Below are 20,189 nucleotides of genomic sequence, written 5' to 3' on the forward strand. Positions count from 1 at the left end.
ACAGACACAATGCCAGGCAGCTTGTCATGGTTGTCAGTAGTGATCAAACTCCTTCTAACACCACGGATCTGCAGTGTACTGAGCAAAAAATTGCAAATGCTTTAAACAAATGGACTTTTCTCAAAATCTTAGGGGAGTTGTGAACCAGTCATGCCAAGGGAAACAGCCTTCAGCCAGGAGTTGTGGCACAGTGAGGAAAAAGCATCTTCCAATATTTATCCAAATACTTGGGCTATGGTCAGTCAGGATCAGGTCCACCTTCTATAGTCCAGGGAGTGTGCACGTTCAGTCCTGGGGGTCAGTTTTATGATCAGCAAAGGATGTTATTAGAGGCCACTTGTGTGGTAGGGAAGTCAGGGAAGTTGTGGGGATTGAGGTAGCATGCTCTGATACACAGAGGATAATAATCATGAAGAAGGAAACCTCAATGTACAAGGTTCAGGGAGTCCATGTGCATTTGGGTTATTGCTGACTGGTTTGGTATCATTCTGAGTCCCAACCAATCTGCCTTTGTCAGGGTACAGTGCAGCATGATGGTAGCCATGACTAGGCTGTAGGTTGCACTGAGCACTGGGGAAAGAATAGCACTCCCTTAGACGGGGTTGTAGGATAGGATAATGCTAATGACGGTTAATCTGTGCAGCTCAGTCCTGAAATAGAAATGCATTTACAAATGTGCAGCACTTGTATTGGGAAAGAAATGGCAGCCATGCCACCTATATGCCCTGAAAAGCATTTCATTTTGGTTCTGCTCCTACTATCTGCATAGTGGAGGACAACCCTATGGTAGAGCAGTAGATGTGGTGTTCATGAATTTTTGCAAGACATTTGATTATGTTCCCCATGGTAGGCTTGTTCAGAAAGTAAGGAGGCATGGGATCCAGGGAAATTTGGCTATCTGGATACAGAATTGGCTGGCCCATAGAAGACAGAGTGGTAGTAGATGGAAAGTGTTCAGTCTGGAACTCGATGACCAGTGGTGTTCTGCAGGGATCTGTTCTGAACCTTTGCTCTTTGTGATTTTTATAAATGATTTGAATGAGGAAATGGAAAGGTGGGTTAGTAAGTTTGCTGATGACACAAATGTTGGTGGAGTTGTGGGTAGTGTGGAGGGCTGTTGTAGGTTGAAATGGGACATTTGACATGATACAGAGCTGGGCTGATAAGTGGTAGATGGATTTCAACCTGGGAAAGTGTGAAGTCATTCATTTTGGAAGGTTGAATTTGAATGCAGATACAGGGTTTAAGGCAGGATTCTTAGAAATGTGGAGAAACCGAGGGATCTTGAGTTCCATATCCATAGATGCTTCAAAGTTGCCAGCCAAGTTGATAAGAAGGCATATGGTGTGTTGGCTCTCATTAGCAGGGGGATTCAGTTTAAGAGCTGCAAGGTTATGCTGCAGCTCTATAAAGCCCTGGTTAGACTACACATGGAATATTGTGTTCAGTTCTGGTCGCATCATTATAGGAAGGATGTGAAAGCTTTGGAGAGGATATTTACCACAATGCTGCCTGGACTAGAGAGCATGCCTTATAAAGGAAGGTTGAGGGCACTAGGGTGTTTCTCATTGGAGCAAAGGAGAATGAGAGGTGACTTGATAGACGTGTACAAGATGATGAGAGGCATAGATAAAGTGGAGAGCCAGAAACTTTTTCCCAGGGTGGAAATAGCTATCACAAGGGAACATAACTTTCAGGCGATTGGAAGAAGGCTTAGGGGATATGTCAGAGGTAGGTTCTTCACACAGAGTGTTGTGGGTGTGTGGAATGCACTGTGAGCAGTGATAGTAGCGTCAGATACATTAGGCATACTTAAGCGACTCTTGGATGGGCACATGGATGATAGTGTGCGTAGGTTAGTTTAATCTTAGAGTAGGGTAAAAGGTCGGAATGACATAGAGAGCTGAAAGGCCTATGTTCTATGTAACCCTGGGCTGTCAGCATTTGACTGCTGCATGGCTGGGCTGTGAATCCCTGGAGGATATTGCAGTGGCAAGTACTCTGCCTCTGACCAGAGGGAAAATAGAACAAACAGGAGGTCATAGAGGCATAATGCATCGGTGATCAGATGAGTTTCAGAGGATATTTTAGGAAATCTTGCAAGAGCACATGGAGGGAAACCCTCTGTAAAACTTTTAACATGTAGCCAGTTCCCTTTAAAATTCAGCCTGATATTCTTAGTGTCCTTCTATTAAATGAGTCACATATTTCATCAGAATTTTTTTTCAATCTGGTGTTGTCCATACATTTGTTGGCTTTTAGAAGGAGTTAGAACGAGGACAGATGTTTAGAGCTGCAGGTGTGCTGTTAGATTGTCATGTGTTTCTCCAGGGTGTTAAACACTCCACTAAATGGAGCATATGTGCAAAATGGTGCACAGTTTTCATAATCCTTAATCCTTCTGTGTTAAACAAGGTGATCGTTACACCTGTGCATGAGTGTTGCCCTTTATATTTGTGGTACAGAGGACCCACCTGCCTCAAACATGACCATATGCCCATTTCTTTCTGTATGCTGGAAAAACTGTTGTTCTGTCATCTGATCTCGAATAACATAGCCTGATGGAATAGGCGGCTATGTGACAGATGAAATTTAATACTAGGTAAGTGAATTGATTTATTTTGGTAGGAGGTCTGAGGCTAGGCAATATAAAATAAAGAATATAATCCTAATGGGGGCGCAGGAGCTTGGGGATATAATGTATCATTGGAATGTGGAAGGACAGATGGAGAAAGTGATTAGGAGTCAAATGGAATCCTGCAATTTATAAGTAGAAGCATAGAGTGCAAAAGCAAAGATATTAGGGTAAACTTGAACAAACCTTTGGGTCAATCTCAACCTTTTTTTATTCTTTCGCCTGCAGTCGGCAATTCTGACAAAGCCAGCATTTGTTGCTCTTCCCTTGTTACCATTAATAGGTGGGTTTGAGCCACTTTCTTGAACCAATGCAGGCCATCTGTTGTAGGTACACACACAGTGCTGTTTGGGAGAGAGTTTGATCCAGCAATAATGGTGTTCCATGCATCTGCTGCTGATGTCCTTGGTAGTTGAGGTTTGGAATTTGGAAACTGCTTTCAAAGGGGTCACGATGAATTATAGAATTGCTTCTTGTAGATGGTATACACTGATGTCATTGTGCGTCAATGATGGAAAGAGTGCATGTTTAAGGTGGGGTGTCAATTATAGGGGTTACTTTGTCCTGGATGGTGTTGAGCCTCTTGTGTTATTGAAGTTCCATTCATCCAGGCAACTGGAGAGTATCCATCCCTGTGAGTTTTTTTCTTATCATTAAAAATCACACAACACCTGGTTATAGTCCAACAGATTTATTTGGAAGTACAAGCTTTTGGAGTGCTGCTGATGAAGGAGCAGTGGTCTGAAAGCTGGTACTTCCAAATAAACTGTCAGACTATATTCTGTGTGGTTTTTAACTTTGTCCACCCAGTCCAACACCAGCACCTCTACATTATTGTTCCTTATAGATAGGTTTTTGGACAAACAGAGGAGAGTCACTTGCCACTGCATTCTTAGCCTTGGACTTACTCGTACCTGTGAACCAAGGATAGGAATAGGTCACTCAGCCCTTCCGGTCTGCTCTGCCATTCAATAAGATCATGGCTGATCTGATTGTAACCTCAATTCTACATTCTTGCATATCCACAATAGTCTTCCATCTCCTTAGTAATCAAAAATCTATCTACTTTTGCCTTTAAAAAATATCCATAGATTTTGCATCCACTGAGGAAGGATATTCCAAATACTCTGAACCTTCAGAGAAAAAAAGTTTCCTTATCTCTGTCTTATTTTTAAACTAGATCCCTAGTTCTACAACCCTACTCTTACAGCCATGGAATGTATATGTCTGGTCCTGGTCAATGGTAAGCCCACCAGAATTGAGCATAAGGCAGTAGGCGCAACTGGTGTACACTTTGCTAGAAATGAGCAACTGTCACCTCAGGAAGATAAACGGGCAAGTCAAGGGACAGGTTTTAGAGGGTCACTTAGAAAGAATGGGGTTAATTTGGGTATAGAGTAGGCTGCCATTCCTTTCTTGGGACAATTAAGAGCAGAATTGCTCCCCCATATTCAATAAAGAAAGTTTTTAAATGTGCCTTGGAATGAAGCCAGCTGTTGAACCTGGTTGGAAAGACAGAGTTTAACTGCCCAGACAAGTCAGAATTAATCCTATTTACGTCCAATCATACTCATTTAACATGAACCCAACTGTCACCCACTGCCTGTTTTATCCAATGCCAAACCAGTAGCATTAATATCTGAAACTAATGTTTAATGTCTAGTGAACAGAGATGCTGCTTTATTGCAGAAAATACGGAGACATGAGATTGAGAGTGATTTCGCGGTTTGGATCAGAAATTGGCCAGTTGTAAGACTGGTGGTTGATGGGAAATGTTCATCCTGCACTTCCGTTATTAGTGGTATACCATGAGGATCTGTTTTGGAGCCACTGCTGGTTCTCAGTTTTATAAATGAGCTGGATGAGGGTGAAGAAGGATGGGTTAGTAAATTTGCGGATGACACTAAAGTCAGTGGAGTTGTGAACAGTGCGGAAGGATGTTGCACGTTATGGAGGAACATAGATAAGCTGCAGAGCAGGGCTGAGAGGTGGCAAATGGAGTTTATTGTGGGAAAGTGCAAGTTGATTTACTTTGGAAGGAGTAACAGGAATGCAGAGTACTGGGCTAATTGTAAGATTCTTGGTATGTTGGATGAGCAGAGAGATCTTGGTGTTCATGTGCATAGATCCCTGAAAGTTGCCACCAAGGTTGAGAGGGTGGTTAAGAAGGCATACGGTGTGTTAGCTTTTATTAGTAGGGGGATTGAATTTCAGAACCATGAGGTCATGTTGCAGCTATACAAAACACTGGTCCGGCCACATTTACAGTATTATGTACAGTTCTGGTTGCCGCTTTATAGGAAGGATGTGGAAGGATTGAAAAAGGTGCAAAGGGGATTTACCAGGATATTGCTTGGTATGGAGGGAAAGTCTTATGACAAAAGGTTGAGGGACTTGAGGCTTTTTTTTGTTAGAGAGAAGAAAGTTGAGAGGTTAAATCTTAGCAGGACTTATACATTTTATGGTGAGGTCCTACGGAGTGTTGCTGAACAAAGAGACCTTGGAGTGCAGGTTCATAGCTCCTTGAAAGTGGAGTCGCAGGTAGATAGGATAGTGAAGAAGGCATTTGTTATTCTTTCCTTTATTGGTCAGAGTATTGAGTACAGGAGTTGAGAGGTCATGTTGCAGCTGTACAGGACATTGGTTAGGCCACTTTTGGAATATTCAGTTCTGGTCTCCTTATTGGAAGAATGTTGTGAAACTTAGATTAGATTAGATTAGATTTACAGTGTGGAAACAGGCCCTTCGGCCCAACAAGTCCACACCGACCCGCCGAAGCGAAACCCACCCATACCCCTACATTTACCCCTTACCTAACACTACGGGCAATTTAGCATGGCCAATTCACCTGACCCGCACATCTTTGGACTGTGGGAGGAAACCGGAGCACCCGGAGGAAACCCACGCTGACACGGGGAGAACGTGCAAACTCCACACAGTCAGTCGCCTGAGTCGGGAATTGAACCCGGGTCTTCAGGCGCTGTGAGGCAGCAGTGCTAACCACTGTGCCACCGTGCCGCCCATAAAAGGATTCAGAAAAGTTTTACAAGCATGTTGCCAGGTTTGGAGGATTTGAGCTGTAGGAGAGGTTGAATAGGCTAGAGCTGTTTTCCCTGGAGCATCGGAGAGGTGACATTACAGGGGTTTATAAAATCACGAGGGGCATGGATAGGATAAATAGACAAAGTCTTTTCCCTGGGGTGGGCAAGTCCAGATCTAGAGGGCATAGGTTTAGGGTGAGGGGAAAAGATCTAAAAGAAACCTAAGGGGCAACACAGAGGGTGGTATGTGTATGGAATGAACAGCCTGAGGAAATGGTGGAGGCAACATTTAAAAGGCGTCTGGATAAATATATGAATAGGAAGAGGTTGGAGGGATATGTGCCGGGTGCTGGCAGATGGGACTAGATTGAGTTGGGATATCTGATCGGCAAGGACGAGTTAGACTGAAGGGTTTGTTTCCATGCTGTACATCTCTATCACTCTCAGGCTTAATTAAGACATACAAGATAATCAGAGGATTAGATAGGCTGGACATTGAGAGCCTTTTTCCTTGGATGGTGATGGTTAGCACAAGCAGACATAGCTTTAAATTGAGGTGTGATAAATATAGGACAGATGTCAGAGATGGGTTCTTTACTCAGAGTGGTATTGGTGTGGAATGCCTTGCCTTCAATGGTAATAGACTCACTAACCTTAAGGGCATTTAAATGGTCATTGGATAAATATATGGATGATAATGGAGTGTAGGTTAGATGGGCTTCAGATTTGTTTCACAGGTTGACACAGTATCAGGGGCCAAAGGGCGAGTGCTGTGCTGTAAAGTTCTATGTTCTGTGTTCTTTTAACTGCTAGCTAACTTTGTGTTGAGTGGAAAGAATTCCAAACCTTCACCATAAATTAACAATGTAAATTCCTTTGATATTTGAAAAGTCTGATTCAAATGTTTCAGAGGAATGGTTTTAGGGAAAGAAACCTTGAAACTGTTCTTACAATTATGAGACAGACGAACCAAATCAGCTACCTACCTCAGTATTCAGAACACAATAAAATCAATTCCTTCAAAGACTCTCAAAATTGACTCCAATGGCTACTGTCTAGATGTTTTGAAGAACCAAACCCAGACTCTGAGAGTGGTCAATTACAGACACTTAGTATGTACCTTAAACAAATGATATAACTATTGTTTTCAGCCCGATTCTCACACAAGACAGTTAAAGGATAAATACAAGCAATAACAAAACAGCCAGATTACGTAAGCAGTTTTCATGATGCACTCCTCCAAGGGCATCTTTGATTGTTTCTTGGTTATTTTCTGAAGACATCATCCATGGCCACCTTTTCAGTTCACTCTGAGGAAGTTTTGGCAATACTTCTACCTTGGTTTATATTTTCTGAACTTCCAATGGCTGATAAAGGGAGGTTAGGAAGAGAACTGCAAGTCTTTCTGTCTTAGCATTAACAGCAACTCCCAGGAATACAGTCCAAATTCCAGTTCAAGCTCTCCAGCCCCTCCCTCAGTTTGTCCATTATGTTCTCTCCCAGACTTGCTGGCATTATTCTAAGGTACTGACATTTTTTTAATATAGCTAAACATATGCTATGTGGTTAAACCTATTACTTTCCCATGGTGTTGAAAAGATTGTAGAAAAGTTTGGTCAAGAAATAACCTGCAATTAACTTCCTGGCCTGGCCTCATGGCTGACCGCTCTGTAACGAGATCCTTGACTTCTTGACCCACAGACCACAATCAGTAAGAATAGGTGACAACACCACCTCCACTATAATCTTCAACACTGGCATCCTGCAAGGCTGTGTACTCAACCCCCAATATGCTCCTTATACACTCATGACTGTGTGGCCAAATTCTGCCCCAACTCCATTTACAAGTTTGTTGATGGCTCCACTGTTGTATGTCAAATCTCAAACAACGATGAGATTGAATGTTTAGTGACATAATGTAAAGCCAACAATCTTTCCATGATATCAGCAAAACAAAGGATTTGGTCATTAATGTCAGGAAGTGGAGGCATACCCCTGACCACATCAGTGGTGGTGAAGTGCTGATGGTCGAGAGTGTCAAGTTCCTGTGAGTAGTATTCACAATAATTTGTCCTGGTCCACTCACATCAGCATGATGATTGGAAGCACAACAATGTCTGTCTCTATTTCTTTAGAACACAAAATAAATTTGGCATGTCCACAAGGACTCTTACCATCTTTCATAGATGCATCACGTTGTGGTGTGATAACTGGTCTTCCCATGACTGCAAGATACCACAGAGAGTTGTGAATGTAGCCCAGTCTATCATGCAAACCAGCCTTCCATCCATTGACTCCATTTATACTTCCTGCTGCCTTGGGAAAGCAACTAACATTACAAAAGAGCCCTCCCATTCTAGTTATACACTCGATCACCCTCTTGGATCAGGAAGAAGATATAAAAGTTAGAACACATATATGAACAAAAGCAAGGATAGCGTCTTTGCAAATGTTGTCAGACTTTTGTGTGGACTTCTGAAATGTAAATTCTGATCTCTTTCTCTCTCTGCACCTTATCTGTAACATTATATTCTGCACCCTTGTGCACTTTGTATAGTATAATCGGCCTGTATAAGCATATTTAATAACACTTTTCACTATATTTCGGTACATGTGACAGCAATAAATCAGTCAATCATTGTTTTTTCAACACAAGAATCTGCACACAGTCCAAAGGTCATTTTCAGTTCACTGCTCCAAACCAAAATTAATAAAGAATAGAGCAAAAATAAAGAAAAGTCAGTGACTGCTCTAACTCCATAAGAAATTGTTTTAACTTACTAGATTAAGAATTCTTTAAATATTAAATTGACTTCTCTAATCCTCAAATATTCTAATATTCATTTTATTGACTTGAATAAGCAAACGTTTATACTTTACAGTCTCCTCACACTTAATAAATTACACCCTTTTCCTGAATGTTTGAGTAATGTGCTTCAAATAAATTTTAAATATTTAATATATATTGCAGAAACTGGGCCTCGCAGTTATTCTTAGGAACGTAGGAATAACTTGCAGTGTTTTAATTAAATTCTGAAAGCGATCATGTAGATCTTATGGCGAAGGCTACAGTATGCTAATTATGCTCTTATTATGCACATTCTTGGTTTCATAGACTTCAAGCATAACTAAGTAGGACTGAGGAACTGCAAGTCTTTCTGCAACTGCATTCAGATTTTTTTTTTGTATCAGTTTTCTCCTTTCTCACTTCTGACTCTTGCTGGGGTACTGTTTTGCAGTTGAGCAGGCACCATTGGAAACTTGCCCAAATGGATGTTCTTTCTTTGTAAGTGTTGGCAGGCTATTTGCCCACAGGGGCATCACAGTCAACTCTAGTTTTGATCTTATAAACATTTATTGCCCCATCCTAATTGCCTTTGGGAAGATTATTTGGAGTCACCTCCTTCATCTGCTGTGGTTATGTGGTGGAGGTGCATGTACAGTGCCCTGAAGATGGAGTTCCAGACTTTTGGCCCAGTGATACTGAAGGGATGCCTACATTGTTTCAAGACAAGATGGTGTGTGATTTGAGTAGGAACTTGCAGATGATAGTGTTCCCATATACTGCTGCTCTTGTATTGCTAAATGATTGAGATCATTTTTGAAAAGTGGTGAGGTACAGCAGTGTATCAGGTAGGTAGCACATATTGCTGCTACCCGTGCCCCAATGAAGAAAAAGAAAAGTAGTGAATGTTTAATGTGGTAGAGGGAATGCTGAATAAACAGGCTGTTTGGTTTTTGACAGTATATGAAGATGTGGATGCACTGTACCTTTTTAAAAATAACCTAAAAGCAAGCAAAACTACCTGATAGTACCAAGAGTTCTCAAGAAGATACAATGTAGCATGTAGTCCAGCACTTAGTGTAGCTGGTTGCCTAGAGACAAAAACAGATTTGAATTAGGGCAATCCGTTTAAAGCTACCAAATTCCAATCAAGTTTGAATTTAGTATCTTGACAATTTTTTAAAAGCCAATAACACAATCCGATGTTTTGGGGGCATTAGACTGGAGAAAATTGAATAGTTGAGAGGAGAACTGCCACACCGCCAGTATGTCGAGACTGCCGGAAAATAGCTCTCTTAAAGATACTTCTATCAATCCATGACCTGTGAAGCATAATTCCTAAGAAGAAGAAAAGAAACACGAAGATGCTGGAATTAAACAAGATTAATCAGTATAGTTTTGTTAAGGGGAGGTCATCTCAGAACTAGTTGATTGAATTGATTGAACAATGTAGTCTTCTTGGACTTCAGGGCTTTGAAAAGGTTCTGCACTGGTGACTGATAGTGAAAGTAAGGGCCCATGGGGTCATGCAAATTTGGTTAAATGGATCTAGAATTGGTTGTCAGGAAGCAGAGGGTTGAGGTATGTTTTTGAGATTGGAAGTCTGTACCCAGTAGGGTTCTGCGAGCCCTTCCTCATTGTACATAAATAACTTGAATGTAGGAAGTTTGATCATTAAGTTCCTGGATGTTATGAAAGTTGGTGGGGTGATTAAATAATGAGGAGGAAAGTTTTAGATAAGAAGAGCATACAGTCCAGCTCTTCAAGTGAATTGATCAGTTGCAAATGAAATCTAGATAAATGTGAGGTGATGCACTTGGGCAGGACAAATCAGGTAAGGGAATAGACGGTGAACACTTGAACTCTGAGAAGCACTAAGGATACATGTGACCTTAGTGTTCATGCTTACCGTTCCTTTAAGTTAGAAGGATAGGTAGGTACTGGTAAGGAAGACTTAGAGATGTTTGTCTTTATTAGCTGAGGCATGGTATTTAAGAGCAGCAGGGTTATTCTAGAATTGTATAAAATGTTGCTTAGATTACAGCTGGAGAATTATGTCGTTTTAGAATCCATATGATAGGATGGATGTGATGGCTTAGAGAGGTTGCAGAAGAGGTTTTCTAGATTATTGCCTGGGCTGAAGAGTTTTAATTATGAAGAGGGGTTGGGCAGACTGGGGCTGTTTTCCTTGGAACAGAGGAGATTGAAGGAGATATGATTGCCATTATAAATTCTGATGGGCACAGACAGAGTAGATAGGATCGAACTTCTCCCCTTGGTGGAGGGATCAGTTACCAGGAGGCTTAGATTTAATGTAAAGGGCAGGAGGTTTTGAGAGAGTGTGAGGAATTTTATTTTCACCCAGAGGCTAGTGGGAATCTGGAACTCACTGTTTGTAAGGGTGGTAGAGGCAGAAACCCTCAGAACATTCCAGAAGGATTTAAATGTGCACTTGTGTTGCCAAGACACGCAAGGCTGTGGACCAGGTGCTGGAAAATGGGATTAAAATATTTTGTTGGTTGTTTTTGTCCAGCTCAGACTTAATGGGCCAATAACACCTGTAGACTTCCATGGCTTTATGATAGGCTTTGGAGAGCCAGAAAGTGTGATTTGTGCCATAGAGTTCTAGCACTGACCTCATGAATTACAGTACCTACATAGCTGGTCAAGTTCTTGGTAAATGGTAACCCCAGGATGTTGATTGTGGGAGCTTAAACAATGGTATTGACATTGTGTGTCAAAGGAAGATTGTTAAATACCCTCGTTGGAGATAACACTGCCTGACATTTGTGTGGTGTAACTGTTACTTAACGCATATCAGTCTAGGGCTGAATGCTGTTCCTGGTCTTGCTGAATGCAGGTACAGGTGACTTCTGCGTTCTGTAAGACCATAAGGCTTCAGAGCACAGTCAGGCCATTTGGTCCATCATGGCTAATATGATTCTCAACCTGATTTCCTGCCTTCTCCCTATAATATTTGATGCCCTTTCAATACAGAATTGTTCTTATTCATAATGTTGAAAATGATACTGAACACTACTTATCAGAAAAATACGCACATTTCAGACCATCAAGAGTGAGTCATTGATGAGGCAGTTGAACATTGGGCTTAGGTCACTAGTTTAAAGCAATTGTGCAGAGATCTGGGGGACCTGAGTGGTAGTGTTCTTATAATCTGAGTTAGGAGATCCATGTTCCAATCCCCTCTGCTCCTGAGATGTATAGGTTGATTAGAATAATTATAATAGAATAAAATAGAATGGAATAGATTAGAATAGAATTAGAAAATATTTACACATAGTCCAATGTAGCTTTATTACGTAAATCAAGTTTTGTTTGCCTGGAGGTTTTTCTGGCAAACTCTCCCACAATTCTCATTGGACCTTGAATGGCCCTTGTAGCTTAATAGGAAAGTGAATATTATACTGTGCCATGCATTTATGGATTATGAATACACACCGTACTGGTGCTGATGATCCACAGTGCCCCATGAATAACTAGTTTTTAATGTTAGATCTGTTGTGAAGCTGTCACCTTTAGTGCATTGGTAGTGTCAGCAGGGAGTATACCCTCAGGGAAAAGATCAGACTTCGGGTTAGATTTTATGACCCCCTGACAGGTGTATGTTTAGGGGGCGGACAGCAGATGCATAAAAAGGGTGGGTCCTCCTAAACATTCCCACCCCCCAATTATACATATTAAATGGTCTGTAGTGTTCCCCTACTCTCATCATAGGCTTGTTATATTTTAACAAGTTTTTAACAGAGCCAAAGGAATGAGAGCCACAATCTTTAGAGGTTGCTCTGTGGACACATATGCGCTCCCCCCCCCCCCCCCAAAAAAAAAAACCTGAACCCAGCTGATAAAGCAGCAGCTCCAGAATGTGGTTTGTTCTCCCACTGCAGGATGGAAGTCCCACTTTGCAACATTTTAAGCCACTTGCAGATGTTATATGTGCAGGGTGGGTCTCTTTCGGACCTGTTGGCGAACTGCTGACTCTCCTTCTGAAAGAGCAAGCTATTTACTGCACCACAAGAACATTCTTACCAATAATTTCACAGCTACATTTTGGGAAAGATAACTTGTTGAGGATGAGATCGAGTCCCATAGATGGACTCTTGGACACATTTTCCTGTGGGGATCCTAATGCAAACTGGCAGATTTTGTTTCTTTTTTTAGCTATGTTCAATTGTAGTCATTCTACCTGTCACTAGCTAAAATATCACAGAGCACAAGTTGAGCTTGAGGTCCAGTGGCTTCTATCATTGGTAGAACTGAGGTGCAATTCTCTAACCAAATGTAAAATTATTGCAGTAAAATTCTTGACCTCAAGGACATGAGAAATGAAACACTTAAGTCTTGTTACTGTTTATCCCAAGTTAGAATTTTTTTATTTTCTAGCCACTCTATTTCATAAATAGGATGCTGGGCTGTTGACTGGTTGCATCCATTATCTTTCTTGGAATAGGACAGTTCAGAAAATAGTTGTTGGGATCAATTTACCAGGTGGTTCTCCTGGCAAGAGATCTTTAAATTGGAAGACCAACAAAAATAGGAATAAGAGCCATGTACAAAATATCTATTTGACTCTTTGAGGCTATGCCACTGCTTGATAAAATCATCCCAGATGTGATTGTGTGCTTAACCACTTTCTTTCCTGTTACAAATAACCTTTGCCTCCATAATCAAACAAAAATTCTATCAAAAGCTTTATTCCTGAAACATTCCTCTTTAAGTTAAAATGCAGAAAATGACCAGGTTGGTTTTTGCTGACAAGAATTTTATTATTTAAAAAAACACATAGCAGTATAGTCTACTTTTACCAATTCTGTTTTAAAGAATAGTAACTATAGGTACAATAATATGTAGGAATACTGTAGGATAACAAGGTGACGATCCTATTTGATTCCCCCTCCACCTGTCGGTACACAAGCATCAGGCAAATGACTAGAGGCTTTAAGTTCAAGACATATTGTAAGAAACCTGTGTCATTAATTCAGATGCAGTAGTAGCTGAAATCAAGCTGGCATGTAGCCATATTTTCCCTCAGCTGATTTTAAAAAAATCCCCAGAGAGTAAAACGCTGGCACATCTGAATGTTTCAGACATTCCTCCCATCTGATTGCACAGGGAGTCTGAGTCAGAATGGAGCTATTCAGCCAGCAAAAGCTAATGATGCTTTGTGGAGTGCACTGCTGTTGTCATTAAACAATGAAAGCATATGGTTCTAGTATTTCTCTCTCAGTGCTGGGAAGTATAACAGTTTCAGATCTGGAGAGACTTTGGTGTTGCTAAATGAATGTATGCCACACAGGTACTCATTATCTAGTAAAGCAAAAGATTGTATTTGAACAACCCATATGAAATAGATGTGTTATTATTATCTGTAGTAACTGTTCTGCACTATTATTGAAGTATAAAAAGAAGGGGGACATTATAGAGGGCAATTTGTGTGTATCTATGTGCATGCAATATTACACTGGCATTGAAACATTTTTAATTAGCTTGTAATTCTGCTGAGGTACTGTAGAAAGCAGACTATTAATATGTATTAGGTGTATTAAAAATTAGCACATGTTCTATCCTAGTTTCATCCCATGCATAAAAAAAACCTTTCATGCTGCAAGTCCCTCAAATTGCACTTGTTCTTGATTATATAAATGCCCAGGGACAATGCCTCAAGTCACTATCTGTGTCATTTTCACTATATACTATTTGTATTTATTTCATCATCTGCAGATTGAGGTTGCAATTTGCCACTGATGTTATGTAAGGTGAAAAACGTGTTTATTTCACTTTTTAATGCTTCCATTCTACTGTTCAGATAGTGAAGGCTCATTCCAATTCTGCTAACTGCATTGTACAAGATGCTTCAAACAAGTTAACCAGATGTTTTAAATGTAATTCTGTGTTGAAATCTTACTGATTTTATGAAGTCTTGCCTTAATTGTTTTTACAATAAATACTGAAAATAGAAGGAATACTTCATGCTAAGTCCTAATTATGGTCCTATTTGAATCCTGACCAATGGCAAGTGGTTTGGACTGCAGGTTTTAAAGCATCATCCTTATCAGGTTTATGACACTTTATAATCTTTGTGTGCATTATGCGAACTGAAGGGTTAAGTCTTTCTTTTATATCTAGCTTCAGATACATGAAATACAAAAAGGATTTCAAAGACCAAATGCTGCATATGGTGTATTAATACAATCATTTAATGTTTTTTTTATCTAATACAATTTTGGCACATAAGATATTATTATCGTGATTATTTGCTTTCTTATGAAGTAAAAGTTTACATTATTCTTGTCATTTTCTGCATGATTTGTAATCATCAAGATCACATGAAAATGCTTTTCATTATGGGTACAACTTGGGTTATTATAAAGCAAACCCAAAGGTTTCATTTATGTAATGATTCAATTTTAAAGCAATCATGTGACATTAAAAACAGTGTACTTTTGTCCCTCTGGTACGATTTTACACTCTGTTTTTTAAATAATTGGTCGAGCCCAGTTATTTGTACCCCATTCTGAATCAATTGAGACCAGATATGGTAGTTGGGTAATAACCACCAATGCATCCTGAATAATGTCTTGGGAACAATCAACTTAAAAGATAGAATACTAATTCTCTAATTTCCATAGCCAGATCAAAATGCCTGCTTGATAGCTTTTAATACTCTCTTACGGATTCTTTTTTAAAAGAAACGCTAATAGGATGTATTGCTTATGATTAATTCTTAGTATTAGTGATTACTAGCAATAATGATCATTAGGGACTTACGGAACCGATACCAGTTTTTTTTTCAACTTCAAAGTTTTTCGTTTTTTAAATTTTCATGTTGCTTATAGAAATTTACTAGATACATTGAATTGTTTTGTAAATGTATTTTAATGAGGGGAACCTCTTGCAAATTGGCATTTTAAAAATATCTGGCATCCAGAAAATATATGGTCATGGCTACAAAGCTATATATCAGACTGATAACAGAAAATTGCATCACTTCATTTTAGAACTACTGTAGATTCAAGGTATATTTCTTGACCAATTAACAATGCACCTATCCTACATGTTATGTTGAAGAAATGTTCTGGAAAATAGCTTGCTTTTCTAAAAATCATTCCAGTAATCATCATGGTTTTTGAAATATTATATCATTTCTTAGTAATCGCATTGAAAAGTAAGTCTGCATTCTGTTCAGCCCTGAACATAATCAACATTTGTCTTTTTCGTCTGTGAGTTAAGCTTTAAGATTATGTTGTTTGATGTGTCATCTATTGTATGCAATGGTATTTCAATTTTCCTCTGTGTAATCTTGATAACACAAGAGCCATAATGTATTTTCAGATCTCTTGTACACCTTCATGGATACTTCCTTTGATGTATTGATTCGATAATTGTGTAGCAATATGTTTGTTATTGCCATAGTCACTAATCATTGATAAAATTTCTGACATTCATTTTCATATCTAAATTACAAACAGCAAAATAGGGAAGATTGAGAACTATTCTAACAATCTGTATTTTTTTTATCATTTGGTACTGTGGGAAAATCGAATGATTACAGACTGCAACTTAAATTCAGTATATAAGCAATTTTTTAAAAAATTACACTTGCAGTCTAATGACAGTAATAATTTCAAAGGTTTGTGTTTGTCTGAATATTTTACGTCCTATCTGTAGAGTTCAGGAAACCTTAAATAAATAAACATAATGTTCACAATGCCAAAATGCCTTTTGGCTATTCAAAGCTAATGTTTTTATCACGGTTCACCTTGTTACTAAAATTCAATCTACCGACCTATTAAAAGGAAAGCTACTAAACAAGCACATAGCTAAAGAATGGAGTAATTTCTCACCAGTAAAACATAACTAAGAAACGAGCATATTTTCAGGGAAAGTATGAAATGGCAGAACTAGCTATCCTCAAATGTTGACTATATTTATATTTTTGGCAGGTTCTAATTATCTGGTTTCATGAAAAGTAACAGTTGAACTTGTCTAATTAGAAATATTTTAATTGTTCTGAACTGCATTACTCATTCTGAGTTACCTCAATGTAAAATAGAAAATAAGGAGTATTTGATGTCCAAAAAGTGAATTTGTTTGGTTGAAGGGTGCATGGACTAGGCAGAAGTGCGTACTGCAGATGCTGGAGATTAGAGTCCAGATTAGAGTGGTGCTGGAAAAGCACGGCAGATCAGGCAGCACCCGAGGAGCAGGAAAAATTGACATTTCGGGCAAAAGCACTAGTTATGGACTAGTTATACTAAAGTTGCAAATATTTTTCAAAATGGTTCATGGAAATGATGTCATCTATTTTGATATACTCAACAGATATATTCCTTCTCCTCCTCAGCCTTCAAAAACTGAAATGCCTGATATTACTCAATCAGCATTCCCCTTGCCTGTTTTAGTATAAAGGCAATTAATTTTCCGCTCTCCTGTTGTCAGTGAGGTGCAGCTGGGCTTCAGATTGGTTCAGGTTTTAATGTGGCATTAGTAAACCAATGGAGTGACTGCTCCACTATCTTTATGCCCATTTTGGGGGATACTTAAAAATCGTATCCTTTGGGTGGAATTGAGGTGATGGGGATGTACTGCCTGTAACTGAAAAGTCACCAAGAGCCCTGCATCATTTCTCTTAGGAAGGACACCCAGCATTAAGTGTACTTAATGGGACAGCTAGTTTTCCCTGGGGTCAAGGACCTTAGGTGAGAGTGTCTTTCCTGCTGAGAACCTCTGGCATCATCATGGGCTGGCACCTGTCTATTGCTCAGTAATGCCACTCAGTGGCTGCTGCCAGTAATGCACAAACTGAAGTTCAGAATCACCAATTGACCAATGCTGCCACAGAATTATTTTTTTTCTTACTCATTCATGGGATGGGAGCATTGCTGGCTAAACCAGCATTTATTGCCCATCCTTAATTGCCCAGAGGGTAGTTTGAGAGTTAACCACATTGCTAAGGGTCTGGAGTCTATATAGACCAGACCAGGTAAGGGATGGCAGTTTCCTTCCCTAAAGGACATTATTGAACTAGATGACTTTCTTCCAACAATTGACAATGCATTCATGGCCATCATTAGATTCTTAATTCCAGATTTTTTTCTGTTGAATTTAAAATCTGATCCCGTGAGTGGCAGAATTCGAACCTGGATTCCCAAAATGTTACCTGAATTACTAGCTCAGTGATAATACCACTAGGTCATCACCACCAGTGGTGGTGGTGGAAGAGGTGGTGACGATGGTGGGGGGGATTCATTGGCTGGGAGTCGTTGATAGACAGAGGCAGTAGCAAGGCGGGGGATTGGTGGCTCGATTTCTGCAGGCCTCTTCCACCTTCCCGACACCAGGTTCCTCAATTAGCCTGACCTATTGAACATTTCAAGCAATTGTGTTTATATTTCAGATTTCCAGCGGCCACACTATTTTGCTTTTGTTCTCATTATGGCAAAGATGAACAAAGACCTGAAGTTCAAAGGTGAGCTGAAAATGGTTGCCCTTATCATTTTAGGCTACACTGGACCGTGTCAGAAAGCAGCGAGCACTAGCAAAACCAAGGTCATTGGAAGTCAGAGAGTAAACATTCCACAAGTTGGAATTGTACTCAAACAACCATAGCCATCTTCCTTTGATCTGACATGATTCAGGTATTCCTCAAAATAGTGTCTTGGGCCTGAGCATCTTTATTTGCTCCATCAGTGAGCTTTCCCTCCCAATGTAAGACTTTGTTTTTAGAAGTCTCTGGATGAGTTTACAGGTATGGAGAACCCCTGGAAATTGTGGTGATTTCTAAGTCACCTACTTTCCTGCCCCAACTTCACTGTAATTTAAATTGGCAGACACTATCCTTGCCCCCAACTGAGGCTTTTGTATATCCTATTCTGGCCTGTTCCAGACTTGGTTTGCACTGGACTTCAGGTTCAACTTTACTTGAACTAGGAACAGTCCAATGCTGAGACTGGTGAGCCAAAGCCCATCCAACGACTTCTTCAGAGCAAGATCAACTCGAGTATATGAGAGGTCCATTCATAAGCATGATAACAAGGAAGAAGTTGTTCATAAATCTGGTTCGTGTTTTCAAACTTTTGTACCTACTGCCCGATGGAAGAGGGTGTTGACATCTGCTAAATTCCAGTGACAGAGTTTGAAAAACCAAAACCCATTCACATCTACCCATAAACTCTGAACAGGCCATTTGGCCCATTAAGTCCATTTAACAACCCCCCACCCCCCCCCACCCCCCCATGAGCATCCCACCCAAACCCTACCTGCCCTGTCCTTGTGACCCCACATTTTCCATGGCCAATCCACCCAATCTGCACATCATTGGGACTGTGTGTATGTGTGTGTGTGTGTGTTTGGGTGGGGGGGGGGGGAGAATACTGGAGCACCCATGCAGACATAGGCAGAATGTCAGAATGTACAAACTCCACACAGACAAGCACCAGAGGGTGGAATTGAACCTGGGTCCCTGGCGCTCTGAGGGAGCAGTGCTAATTACTAAGCCACCATTCCGTATGACCGTCTCCCGTGTCATTCAATGAGATTATCATCATTGAATCACCCACTATTTATTTCCTGGGGGATTATCGTTAACCAGAAGCTTAAGTAGAACAACTTCAAAAATACAGTTGCTTAAAAAGCAGTCAGAGCCTAGGAATTCTGTAGCAAGCAATGCACATCCTGATCCCAAAGCCTTTCCATCATCTAGGTATGTCAGGATGTGTTGAAATAGTCTCCACTTAGAGTGCTGCTAAAGCAATACTTATTACAATTATGATGTTTAAAAGATTATTACATACGGTGTCTATCATTAAGTGAAATTTGACCTGTTCTGAAGTCTGTCTGATAAAAGGTTTAGGTGGTTTGATTGCTGGAGATTAAAGGCCGCCCAAACTGTGTCAATTGGGAATAAGGTGCTAGGTGACAAGCACCCAGAATACTTTAACTAAATTTCTTTTTTTGTAGTTTCAATTTTCTAATTTTAAAAAAAAGTGCATTCTTGGGATGTGGGCATCACTGATTAGGCTAGCCTATTATTGCCTATTTCTAATTGCCCAGCAGGCAGTTCAGAATCAAACATGTTGCTTTGGATCTGGAGTCACATATCGGCCGGAACCGGTAAAAATGGCAGTTTCCTTCCTTAATGGGCCATAGTGAACCAGATAGGTCTTTCCCAACAATTGACAAGGGTTCCATGGTCATCGTTACACTCTGAATTCCATATTGCTGTTGAATTCAAATTCCTTCATCTGTCATGGTGGCATTGAAACTGGGATCCTTAGTCTTTTTTTCTCTAGATTAATAGCCTTATGATTTCTAAGGCCATTGCTCCCTATATTAATTGTCTATATAAAATGTTTAAGCTGTACTTACAACCTTACCCTCCGTTTAACATCTGGTCACAAGACAAGAGAAGTACTCACCATTTACCTGTTCTCCTTCAGACTTTGATCCTGTTAAAGCAGCTCAATCACTGCCTGTCTGATTCTGGAACCTCTGTTTGCTCACTGTTTCTTTAAACCTCACTGCTGCTTTCCCTGCGTCCCACACAGCTTCACTGCTATTCTCTCTGCCTTCACTACTCATTTTAATTTCACTTTCCAAGTCCCATATAACTATCACTGGTCTGTCTGCTTCTGGGTCAACTTAGACCATGTTGCTCCCTTTATCCTTACTGCCCCCATTCCCAAGTCCTAGACAGATCTATTGTTGATCA

At 40.1% G+C, this 20,189-nt stretch overlaps 1 protein-coding gene across 2 annotated transcripts in view; it reads left to right on the forward strand.

The window, feature by feature from the left end:
• Positions 1–20,189, forward strand: part of csrnp3 (cysteine-serine-rich nuclear protein 3) — a 232,307-nt gene that overhangs the window by 160,547 nt on the left and 51,571 nt on the right. Inside the window, exon 4 of one of the 2 annotated variants that reach the window (XM_060827868.1) lies at positions 17,877–17,948. The exons of the other annotated variant lie outside the window; for it this stretch is intronic. The gene's annotated coding sequence lies outside the window, so the exon portion shown is untranslated. The remainder of the gene's footprint in view (positions 1–17,876; positions 17,949–20,189) is intronic. 2 annotated transcript variants of the gene reach the window in all.

This window comes from Hemiscyllium ocellatum, chromosome 7, assembly GCF_020745735.1.
Source record: "Hemiscyllium ocellatum isolate sHemOce1 chromosome 7, sHemOce1.pat.X.cur, whole genome shotgun sequence".
NCBI classification, from domain to species: Eukaryota; Metazoa; Chordata; class Chondrichthyes; order Orectolobiformes; family Hemiscylliidae; genus Hemiscyllium; species Hemiscyllium ocellatum.